Source organism: Talpa occidentalis, unplaced genomic scaffold (assembly GCF_014898055.3).
Source record: "Talpa occidentalis isolate TD23 unplaced genomic scaffold, MPIMG_talOcc4v2.1, whole genome shotgun sequence".
Taxonomy (NCBI): Eukaryota; Metazoa; Chordata; class Mammalia; order Eulipotyphla; family Talpidae; genus Talpa; species Talpa occidentalis.
Genome location: NW_026555331.1, coordinates 71980660 through 71993118, shown reverse-complemented (window position 1 = coordinate 71993118; position 12459 = coordinate 71980660). Strand labels below are relative to the sequence as shown.

General features: G+C 40.2%; 1 pseudogene; it reads right to left on the bottom strand.

Moving 5' to 3' along the window:
• Nucleotides 1-11175: 11175 nt before the first annotated feature.
• Nucleotides 11176-11508, bottom strand: LOC119244396 (60S ribosomal protein L35a-like; annotated as a pseudogene).
• Nucleotides 11509-12459: the final 951 nt, after the last annotated feature.

The following is a 12459-nucleotide window of genomic DNA, read 5'->3' as shown; positions in this document are numbered from 1 at the left end:
ACTTTACAATCACCCAAAGCTAGATAAAGAAGAAATAGAACACCTAAACAGACCAATTACAAGCAGTGAAATTGAAATGGTAATCAAAACCCTCCCCCCAAACAAAAGCCTAGGACCAGATGGATTGACAAATGAATTCTGCCAAACATTCAGAAACAAACTAGTGCCTATCCTTCACAAACTCTTCCAAAACATTGAGAAGGGATAATTCCAAACATATTCTATGAAGCCTACGCTAACACCAAAACGGAACACGGACAACACACAAAAGGAAAACTACGTGCCAATCTCTCTAATGAACACTGATGCTAAATCCTCATAAAATTTTAGCTAACAGAATCCAACAATGTATCCATAAGATAACTAATGACCAAGTTGATTTATTCAAGGGACACAAGGATGGCTCAACATCCGAAAATTAATCAATGTAATCCAACACATCAATAAAAAGAAACAAACCATATGATTATATCAATAGATGCTGAGAAAGCTTTTGACAAAGTACAATACTCATTTATGATAAAGGCCCTTGAAACTCTCAGGATACATGGAACATACCTCAACATCACAAGGTCATATATTATAAGCCCGTAGCCAATATTATTCTCAATGGTGAAAATTTGAAAGCATTTCCATTAAGATCTGGAACAAGACAAGGATATCCACTCTCACCACTGCTTTTCAATATAATACTGGAAGTCCTAACCAGAGCAATAAGACAAGATAAAGACATACTAGGAATCCAAATAGGGAAGGAAGAAGTAAAACTATTACTATTTGCAGATGATGTGACAATATACACAGAGAACCCCAAAAACTCCATAGATAAACTAATCAAACTAATCAACCCATTTAGTAAAGTAGCAGGATACAAAATCCACATGCAAAAATCAGTAGCCTTCCTATACACACACAATAAATCTGAGGAAGTAGGTATCAAGAAAATCATCCATTTTATTATTGAAACAAAAAAAATCAAATACTTGGGAATAAACCTAATAAAAGAGGTAAAGGATCTATACAAAGAAAACTATAAAACACTGTTAAAAGAAATAGAAGAAGACACAAAGAAATGGAAAGACATCCCCTGCTCATGGATTGGAAGAATTAACATTGTCAAAATGGCCATCCTACCCAAAGCAATTTACAGATTCAATGCTATTCCAATAAAAATTTCAATGACATTCTTCAAAGAAATAGAACAAATATTGATGAAATTCATACAGAGCCACCAAAAACCCCGAATAGCCAAAACTCTCCTGAATAAAAAAGAAGGGAATGGAAATATCACACTCTTAGACTTCAACCTATACTACAAGGCCATAATAATCAAAACTTCATGGTACTGGAACAAGAACAGACACATAGACCAATGGAGGTAAATAGAAAATCCAGAAATAAACCTACAGATCTACAGTTAACTAATCTTTGACAAAGGAGCAAAAATTTGCAATGGAGCAAAGAAAGTTTGTTCAATAAATGGTGCTATGAAAACTAGGTTGCTACATGCAAAAGAATGAAGCTTGGCTACTACCTCACACCATGCACAAAAACCAATTCAAAATGGATTAAAGAACTAGACAGAAGACCTGAAAGCATAAAATATATAAAAGGAAATATAGGCGAAACACTACATGACATACACCTCAGTAACATCTTTAAAGACACATCACCCAAAGCTGTGATAGTGAAGGCAAAGATAAACAGCTGGGACTATATCAAATTAAAGAGCCTCTATGTAGCAAAAAAGGCAATAACCAAAACAAAGAGACACCCCACTGATTGGAAGAAAATTTTTGCACCCAAAACTAACAATAAAGATCTGATCACAATAATCTGCGAAGAGTTGACGAGACTCAACAAAAACAAAGTAAATAACACAATCAAAAAATGGGCAGAAGAGCTAAAAAGAAACTTCTCTTAAGAGGAAATGCAAATGGCCTACAGATATATGAAAAAATGTTCATCGTCATTTGTAATCAGGGAAATGCAAATCGAAACTATAATGAGATACCATCTTACACCAGTGAGAATGGCACATATTTAAAAAACTAGTAACAACAAAGGTTGGCGAGGATGTGGAGAAAAAGGAACTCTCCTACATTGCTGGTGGGAGTGCAAACTAGTCTAACCACTATGGAAAGCTGAGTGGAGATTCCTCATTCTGCTAAAGATGGAGCTTCCTTATGATCCAGCAAACCCACTCCTAGGTATTTACCCAAAGGACACAAAAACATTAATTCAAAAGGACACCCACACCCCTATGTTCATAGCAGAACTATTTATAATAGGTAAGCTATGTAAGCAACCCAACTGCCCAAAAATAGATGACAGGATCAAGAAGATGTGGTACATATACACAATGGAATATTACTCAGCAATCAAAAAGACAAACTCATGCCATTTGCAGCAACATGGATGGAGCTGGATGCTCAGTGATATAAGGCAGAAAGAAAAAGAAAAATACTAGATGGTCTCACTCATAGCAGTAATTTAGAAAACCTAAATAAGGGATTAGGAAAGAGAGTAATTATAATAAAGTAAAAATCAAAATCATGAGGCAACTATAAACCAGAGACACTACAGGGTGGAGAAAGGAATAGGATCAAAACAAGGTTGGTGGGAATTTTACGGGAACTATAACCAAGATGAAAATGCATACATTGTACAAAAATGAAAAATGATTTAAAAAGTATATAAAATAAAATAAAAAAGAAAAAAAAGAAATTACCATTGGGATGGATAGAAAGGCCTTATAAGGAAAGGATACAGTACCCTTAACATTAGCATTCTGAGAGAATTCTGAAAGTTGAATTTCAAATTCTAAATTCTGAGAGATGATTAATATCTTTAACTTCCTGAAAAAAAAAATGGAGTTTCCACCAGGTGAGTGATATGTGCAAAGCTGTGAAGCCAGAGCACCTTCTCAGATTACCAATGGGACTGCTCTCACCTTTGCTGAGTTATTCTTTATCTCACCTGTTCTGAGGGTTGACAGAATAGTGCTGCCAAATCTGCCTATTGTATTCTACGTATACTCTCAGGCATTCATTTGTGATTCACTTATTAAATATTTGTTAATACCTATAGTGTGTGGCACTTTTCTGGGTGCTGGAGATAAGGATGTGAGCAGGAAAAAGATGCAGCCTCAGCACTGGGACTTTTTTCTTTTTCAGAAGAGAGGAGAGGTAGGGGGCCTGGCTCCTTGAGGTATCAGAACAAGTTTTGTTATTTTATTTTATTTTATTTTATTTTATTATTATTATTTCATTCCAACTGGTTTTGTTCTATTATTTTCTTCATTTCATTATTTTGGGACAAATACATAAAACCATCCTGCTTAAGTAGACAACACCACAGAAGAAACTAATTATCAGGAGCAAGTGGTCATACATTTGCAGGATTTGCTGCTGTAATCAAAAGAAATACAGTTAATCTGACACACATTTCATGATGTACATAGTCATTATTGTGCTGCATGATAATTAGGCAGAAATGGTCAGCATTTAACCAAAATGACTATAATCAGCATGACTTTTACAGAGGCAAGTCATCTTCTAACTTTTTTCTCTTACTGTATTGTCTTTATAATTAAGAATTGAAGTCACTTTAGTTTTCTTGGTGCAATATGTGACTGCCACATCCTAGTGGAAAGACAGTCCTTTATCTCGTTCTCCATCAAGAAGGGTTTCAGTGTTCCCCATCCTTGTTTTGGGTCACTTCTGCTCCTCTTCACATTCTTCCCCTCATCCCACCCAGGCAACCCCAGCCCTGTCCTGAGATGAGTGCTGTAAGAGGAGTCTGGGGTTGTGGGAGGTGGTCTTATGTGCACAGGTGTGTGAGGAAAGAGAGTGTTTCTCTATGTCCGCAGGATGTGAAAGGATGGAAGGAATGTGGAAGTCCAGGTGAGAGTTGGGGAGGGCAGATGCAGGAGCATCAGTTCTGGGGCTGTTGTCTCTTTCAGATCCAGGCATTTGGGATTCTTGATGCAATTTTAGGTGTGAGGAGGATTTACTTGAAAATTCCCTCAAACTAGACATTCCTTTAACAAGACACAAAACTTCTATTTAATTATTAGAGATAGAAATCTGAAAATGCAAATGCCTGGGGTATTACTATACTGGCTTGAAAGGGCTGAATTCCAGGATAAATATGTTGCTTTAGTTTGGAAGAGAGTTAGGAAGCAGGAAACCCTGGGAGACAGGAGAGTCAGAAGGGAAGGAGGAAAATGTGACTGTAGATCCTGAGTTCAATGACCCCATTCTGCTTCAGGTCTCTGATTTCCTAGATCTGTTTTGTGCCCATATCTGTGATTGGTTTATGTGATATTGGCCCCGTATGTGACTCTTGCACACACTAGTCCACCTTCATGACTGTTTGCCTCTTTGCTATGAGAAGTCTTTACAAAAAGTGAGTCTCAATTGAAAAAGAAGACATGCATTATTAACAAAGTAATAGTTTCAGGGAAACTAACATGTTGAACACTGCATTTCAGGGCAATTACTGGATGCTTGAGTGGAGTTAAGCATAAGGCCAAAAGTTGAATGGCTGTAAGACATCCAGCTAGAAGAATTTTTGCTGAAAACTTGATGGCCTGGGGTGTGGAGGTGACTGGATGACGGACTGAAAGGTTGTGGTTCTGTGAAGTCTTTCAGGGGAAGACTGTAATGGAAGGCTTGGAGAGAGTGTAGGAGACTAGTATGGGAGCAGACACTGCTTCCCCGTGCCTGACTGTGAACCAGTGACCAGTCCTAGTCGGGACTGACCCCAAACAATCTGTATGGAACTGCTAGGAATGTAGGAGGGATAAGAGTAAAATAAGAAGCTTTTAAGACAATCAGGGGAGTAAACAGAGGGTTCAAATTACCTTTCCCTTAATCAGGGCCCTATCAGTATAACAGAATCCCTGATTTTTGCATAATTATGTTGATTTGGGATGGCAACACACCCCAAAAAAGGAACTAAAGATAAAGATGATTCATTCTGAATCATATGTATTTTTCTCAGACAATATTTAATGTCAAAGTAGAGAAAAAAGTTTAGGGTCCCAATTAGTTTGATGTAGCACATTTTCTTATTATGATTATTTGGATTCCTGGATTTCATTTGGGAGGTTGTTATTATTTGTGACAGGAAACTAAATACTACTATTTAAGACACATTTCACAATACAGTGGTGTTCCAGATCACAGGGAAAAAATGCTGATATCTATGAAAAAATATAGTTCTCAAAGTCATCTGATTCAACTTTTCCCACCCTACAGAACAACATGTTTCTCATAAACTTGTCCATATTTATCAAATATGTAAATTAGCAAATAAATGCCACATGCATTGTGAGTTACATAAATCTATAATTTTTTTGTTTCTGATGGAGAACTTTTCTCTATCAGAAAGGGGTGCAGGTTAGTCCACACACCAGTACCGCCATCTGGAGTGGAGAACTCCATTTGTGGCCCAGATCCAGATGGTAGGCAACTGGTCCAAACTCTTCCTGGCTCTCCTTGCTGTGAATCTCCTTTGCTATTGCAATTAGTTCTACATCATTTAACCTACCTCTCAAAGTGACATTGTAATTAATTCCTATTTAACTTTCACAGTATGTCTCTTAATTTTTCCAAATGTTTCTCAAATATTACCTATGTGCACAAAACTCTACAAGACAGGTACATTATGATAAGGGAAATGAAGACCCTAGAATTCAACCTATTTCTGAGGGTTCCATGCTCATGTCCAATTCAGCCCCTTTCTAGGGTGCAATATGAGGGTGAAATTCTCCAGGGGAGGCAGAAGCACCAGTACACTAACAGTGGCTACATGTCTCAGTGATCTGGGAGTCTTTGTAAATAAGTTTTTGGACTTTCCATTTTGAGTTAGTGACAGTGGGGTATATGTTCAATACTCCTTCAATACTTTGAGAGTGAAGCTGAGTTTGGGGAGTAGTTCCTCCAGTAAGATTCTAGGTGGAAAGTAATTATTGAATGAATGTGGATGTGTGCAGATTGTTTAGCAGCGGTCCCACCATCAGACGTCTCAGATATGTGTGAGTCTGTACATTGAATGACAGCAAGAGCTGTCACCAATTTTAACAGATAATGGAAAAACTTGACAATGGTGGGTGACTTATTTTAGAGAAATCTATTGTAATTTAAAATCTATACTTTTAATTGGAAGACAAATTTATTTATTTATTTATTTATTTTTTTAGATTTATTTATTTATGCATCCAAGAGCTGTGGTACAGGCCAGAGGTGCGAGGGGTAAGAGGATTCACTAGAGGCAGAGTGGGGAATAGAAAAGGCAGATTGACTGAAGTACACTGCTGAGGGGAGCAGCAGGAGAGTTCTGCTGCGCCATGTGGGTTGCTCCCTGGCCAGCTGGGTATCGAACTCATGCTGCAGAGGTTGCAGATAGCTTCATAGGTTGCATCTTAACCCCTTGTGCCACCAGGGAGGCCCAAAGACAAATTTTTTAAATGATTTTTATTTATTTATGTTTGCATAGAAGAACTGGGGTGGAGGTGGCAGAGGGTGAGAGGATTCACCATATACAGAATGGGGAGCAGAACAGGTGGATCTACTGAAATACACTGGTGAGGGGAGCAGTGGGTGAGACAGGAGAGGTCTCCTGTGCCATGTGAATTATGTCCCTGGCCAGGGATTGAACTCAGGCCATCGTGGTGATAGCACTGAGACTTAACCCATATGCCACCAGGGAGGTCTGACAAATATCTTCTTAAGGTCATTTTCATTTTTTTCAGAATTCCACTTGTGGTTCAGAATGTTCCTGCTCATCATGATGTGTGATGCTGATGTCCACACACCAGAGGCATGAGTGTGACCTCAGATGTAGGATTTCATATTCTAGCAATCCAACTGCCTCACCATTTGTCCAAGTTAGATTCAAACACTTTTTAAAAGTTCAGCATTTTGTTCATTGGGGCTGTTCTGACTGATTCTGAAGATGTACCATCCTCTCAAGCAGGTTTGGCCTCCTCAGTGTGTGAGGAGTGTGCGTGCCTGCTTCTCCTCTGCCAGAACTGAAGACATTTTAATATGAATTCCTGCTCACTGCAAGTTTCCAAAGTTCACATCTCTCTCTAACATCAGAGCAAAAAACAAAAAGCAAAAATCCCAGGGTAGCAACTATCCTGGATTAATTTCCCCTTTCTTTTGGCCCTTCACTCCTTCTCTAAGGGTTAAGTATGTGGAGGGAAGAATTGCTAGACTTTGTGTCTGTGTTTGGTGGGAACTATTAAATTACTGTGGGATGTTTTTGATTATACCACACATCAGTGCCTCAGCGTTGGCCCTGGAAGCCACATGTGCCTTTCAGGGTTGGTCCCCGTCCGAACCGACCCCCGGCCCTGCTGCTCATGGGGGCCCCTCTGTGGCACCGAAACAGTGCTAGGATGGGAGCTTGTGCTGGCAAGGGGAAAGGAAATGGCAATAAAACCTAGAGCTGAGCGGCTTACTGGAGCCAGGATGCTGGGGTCTGCTTAATTGCTCTGAAATGAAAAAGATTCGGGGTTTTTCATGAAATCCCACAGGTATACTTGCCAAGCCTCAAATATTAGATTGAATTACAGTGTCTAATCCCTCCCCTTTCCCCCCAGCCATGTGTCTTATTTCTTCTGGAGATTTGTCCACAGTTTCAGGGCCTGGGAGAAAAGAGTTAACATGAGTCATGGCCAGGATCCCAGGGCTTGGCAACTGCAGAAGGGCACGCTCAGGAGCCTCCACTGTGGGCTTCAGGCACTCTGGTGAGCAGTGCTTCACCTGGGGCCCTGGGATGGCTGTGCTCTGGGGCTGACCAGGGAGAAAGTGTTCAGCCATTTGTCCAGAGCAGAATAAAAATCGTTTTATCAGAGTCTCTGAAAGTACTCTTAAAAATGTTAAAGTAGCACTAACAGAGAAAATAGAAGTATGATCACAGGGATTTTCCTGTGGAAGAGGATAATTTGAAAGAATGATTGAAAGAAGGATAGGAAATGTAGACAAGACTTCTGGGAGCCAGAGGGGTCTGGGACAAAGACCTCAAGGTGAGAGAGGGAAGGAAACATCTTACTTCATACAGTGCAAATATCTTACTGAGTAATTGAGAGGACAAAGGATACAGCATGGAAAACAGCCTGGATGAGTCATGAAGGATTTACACTTGTCTATAATAAGTGCAAAAAATTATCTGAGGAGAGAAACAGAGAGTGCAGAGGTTGCTAAGGGGGTGGGGGAAATTGTAAGAACAACTCATGTCTTGGAAGATGGACTGTGATGGGTTTGGCCTGCTGTTCATACCAGCTGCACACTTTCTACGCAAAGCCTGCAGGGGAAGCTAGTATCATATCTGAGCATGAGCTCAGGGCCAAGGACCCCAATTTTCTTTGGGTTCCTGCCTAACTCATCTAATTTTGCCCATTCTGGGATCATTCTAGAAAGCATGGGCCTCTTTGGTGACCAGGCACCTAAAGGAGCTTTCCTCTGAATAACAGAAACACTTAATTTTTCAAAACATTCTTAGAAAAAAAAAATTAAGATCTTGGGCCTCCCTGGTGGCGCAGCGGTTGAGCGCTGGGTTGCGAAGCTGCCCGCAGCCTCTGCGGCGCCGGTTCGATTCCCGGGCTGCTCCCAGGCCACCGGAAGAGGGTTCTACATGGTGCGCAGACCTCTCCTGCCGCCCGCTGCTCCCCTCAGCAGTGTGCTTGGGTCCTTCTGTTTGCTCTGCTCCCCGCTCTGGCTCTGATGGATTCTCTCACCCTCCCACGCTTCTGACTGTACCCAGTGCTTGTGTAAATAAATAAATAAATAAATAAATAAATAAATAAATAAATAAATAGATCTTTAAAAAAAAAAAAGATCTTCCTTGAGAAAATTTGTAAGAAAAGTGATAAGAAGACTGTGATAATAACATGGTGTAAACCATCATGGGGAACCATCAGGATGAACCGATAAGGAAACAACACAGGGGCATTGTCATTGTGAATGAAAGGCACTTGTCTTTCTAGCTCCTGGTTGACCAGGCGCATGGCTTAGTAAGAGCTGAATTTGGGAATCTGCTCATTTCCCACATGGATATCACTAACCAAGTTTACAGTGTCATCTGTGGCAGGATCTCTACTAATGCTTTTAAGTGGGCCCTGTGACAAGTGTGCCATCGCACTTGTGGTGGTTGTCTCAACTCCCATTTCTCCCTGCCTTTCTGTGGGCCTAAAATTGTATCTGTGCTCCATTCATGGTTATAATTACAGGCCTTGCATTTTTCCCACTTTACCCTATGTGGTCTTTTTTTGTGGGTTTTTTTGGTAGGTGAAGGGTATTGCTGTTGGCAGCAGGCTTTCTAGAAAGAATAGTCCAGATTTTCAGTGTGTTCTGTCCCCCATAGAGCACTGGAGTTCCACTTTCTTCTGGGAAGGCACAGGGAGCTGGGGTATTATGACACAGGATCTTCAGGGGAAGACTCTGGTTTCCGTGGCTCAATGTAGCGTTCAAGTTGCTTGTTGGGAAAGCACGGTGGAGAGCAGATGACAACATCGTGGAGATGAAACAATTGGAATCATGTGGGTATAAAAGGAATAGCCAAATGACTTCCTTCAGCCTCACATGCTCATTGAGAAATGGACTATCCAAATGCCTTGTTTCCAGTTTTATATTGCCCTGTGAGAAAGCTGCACCCCCAACTGTTCCCTCAACGGAACGCAGATTTGTGATGTGGTCTTCAGAAGGGCACCCAGTGCATAGTGAAAAAGGAAGACAAAAGGGGTCTCTAGGGCCTCCCCAGTGGCGCAGCGGTTGAGCGCTGGGTTGCGAAACTACCCCGCAGCCTCTGCAGCGCAGGTTCGATTCCCAGCCACCGGGTGAGGGTCCCATTTGGTGCGCAGACCTCTCCTGCTGTGCCCGCTGCTCCCCTCAGCAGTGTACTTCTTCAGTCTGCATGCTCTGCTCTCCTCTCTGGTGAATTCTCTCACCCTCCGTGCTTCTGACTGTACCCAGTGCTTGTATAAACAAACAAACAAACAAACAAACAAATAAATAAATAAATCTTTAAAAAAAGAAAAAGATCTCTATCTTCCCTCCATGACTGGATGGAGGGAAGAGGCAGAGAAACAATGCTCACTCCTGTGGGCACACTGTGTAACCTTTCACAGATGGCACTTGATTTAAATCTCACTAAAACTTTCCTAGATGCAAATTATTGCAACAGATTCCTCTTCTCTGTGGCTTTGTTTTGTGTGGTTTCAGTTACCTGAGGTCAACACTAAGTGAGAATGTTACATACAATAAGATGTTTTAAGAGAGCTATCACATTCACATAACTGTTATTACAGCATATTGTTATAATTCCTCTATTTTATTATTAGTTATTATTGCTAATCTCTTATTGTGCCTAATTTATAAATTAAACTTTATTATATGTATGTCTGAACAGGAAAAACACAGTATTTTACACTATAGATTATTTTTTGCATCCACTAAGTGTCTTGGAATGTATCCCCCATGGATAATGGAGGGGGAGGCTTAGTAGTAGTAGGATTAATGAAACTGAAGCACAAAAGTGTATTAGTGTACAAGCTGTTTTAACAGATAAACCCCCAATTGAATAAAATATTTAAAAACATCAACATTTTATTTCTCATTCATTTAAAGCTCAAATGATTGCTCTTTTTCAAGGGTAACACTCTCAGATTCTTCATTCATGCCTTTCCCTCCAGCCCTGGGGCTTGCTGTTTTCCACACCTTTGCTGTGTTTAGGTCTTTGTGGTGAGGTTGACGTAAAATGTTTCATTTAAAATTTGGTGAAAATGACATTTTTGAACTTTAATTAATCACTGAAATAAATAGTCCCACCTTCATATTTTATTAAGGACTGAGACTCAAGAAGATAGAGGAATTGACCAAGATCTCAAAATTAGCGAAAAATCAGGTTATACATTTGGTTCTACAGATGCTAGTGCAATTTTGCTAATTATGCAATGATTTTCCCTCTAAATAATTTAAAACACAAATAAGCCACAAATTCAATTCAGCTATTTGTAGATATAAAGCATGGTAGTTCAAAGTTCTTCTACAAACTTTTAGTATGAATATTTTGGAAAGGAAACAGTAAAGCAAGTGGTGTAGGTGGCGATGACTTTTTGTTTTTAACAAGAACAAATCCACTTTTATTGGCTTTTCAGTAAATTTAAATCCTTGAATGGTACAGCATCATGCAGATTCTGTGTCCTATGGCCTTAGCTGCAAAGTTGTTTCATAATTTTGCATGAACTATGCCACTGTTTCCATGGGAACGTGTTACTTTCCCCTACATGACTCTAGTTTTATTTGATTTGCCACCAGGAGTCACTGTATTGTTCTTTGATTTGTACACATAAGCACATCTTTTGCTTAGATACAATTCTGTTTCATCTCCAGCACAAACACCTTCAATTTTAAGAAGAGCTGTATGCTTCCTCTGGTTCCCAAGACCCCATCTGTAGCCAGCAAAAATGGCTTTGGATTACAGCCTTCCATCCATATTTTAGAAATCCTGTTCCCAGCAGGCTATACAGGGTCCAAGATGGTAGAAAGAGAAAGGTGGGGACTTGCTGGCAATGCCTTTTAAGGGCGATAACAGTAGGTGCTAACCTACTGCCCTCCCCCCTTAAATTTTCACTTTTTTTTTTTTAAGATTTATTTTTTTATTTGTACAATAGCTGGGGTACAGGTCAGAGGCACAGGAGGGCGAGAGGATTCACCAGAAACAGAGTGGGGAGCAGAACAGGCAGATAGACCGAAAGCACTGCTGAGGGGAGCAGCAGGTGTGACAGGAGAGATCTGCCACTCCATGTGGGAATCTCCCTGGCTGGCCAGGAATCGAACCCATGCTGTAGAGGCTGCAGACAGCTTCACAGTGCTGTGCTTAACCCATTACGCCACTGGAGAGGCCCAAATTTTTGCTTTTCTTTCAAAATATTTCTTTCTTCTGGATAACAAAAAGTGTTAGCAAGAATCATGCTGGTTAGTTTTCCTGATTAATCATTCAGTGGGAAAATTTGATTTTCTCTTATTTTTGGAATTGCCTATAGTCCCCAGGGATGGAATGGGATTAGAGGAGGAATGTGAGAGAGTGAACATTGCACAGATCTTTATCAGGTTGCTGCAGGGTAGTAGGAGGCACCAGCTTGAAACACTAGGTTGCTTGAACCAGCTATAGTGAAGAAAGGGTAGCAGGAAGATAGGTACACAGGGTTGTTAAATAGAAAAACAATGAAAAAAGATGAGTCAGGAAAATTCTAGTGCAAAAAATACCTATAAGAAGGGGATGATAGGCAAAATTTCATGTTTTGATTCCCTTCTATGTAGACCTATAGAATGAAATCAGTTCTCTCAACAGATTAGAATTCAACCTTGCTGTTTCCACTGCAGAATGTCTGCTTCTCTCATTAGCTGGACTTACATATGTGGTATGGGATGACATAAGCTGCTA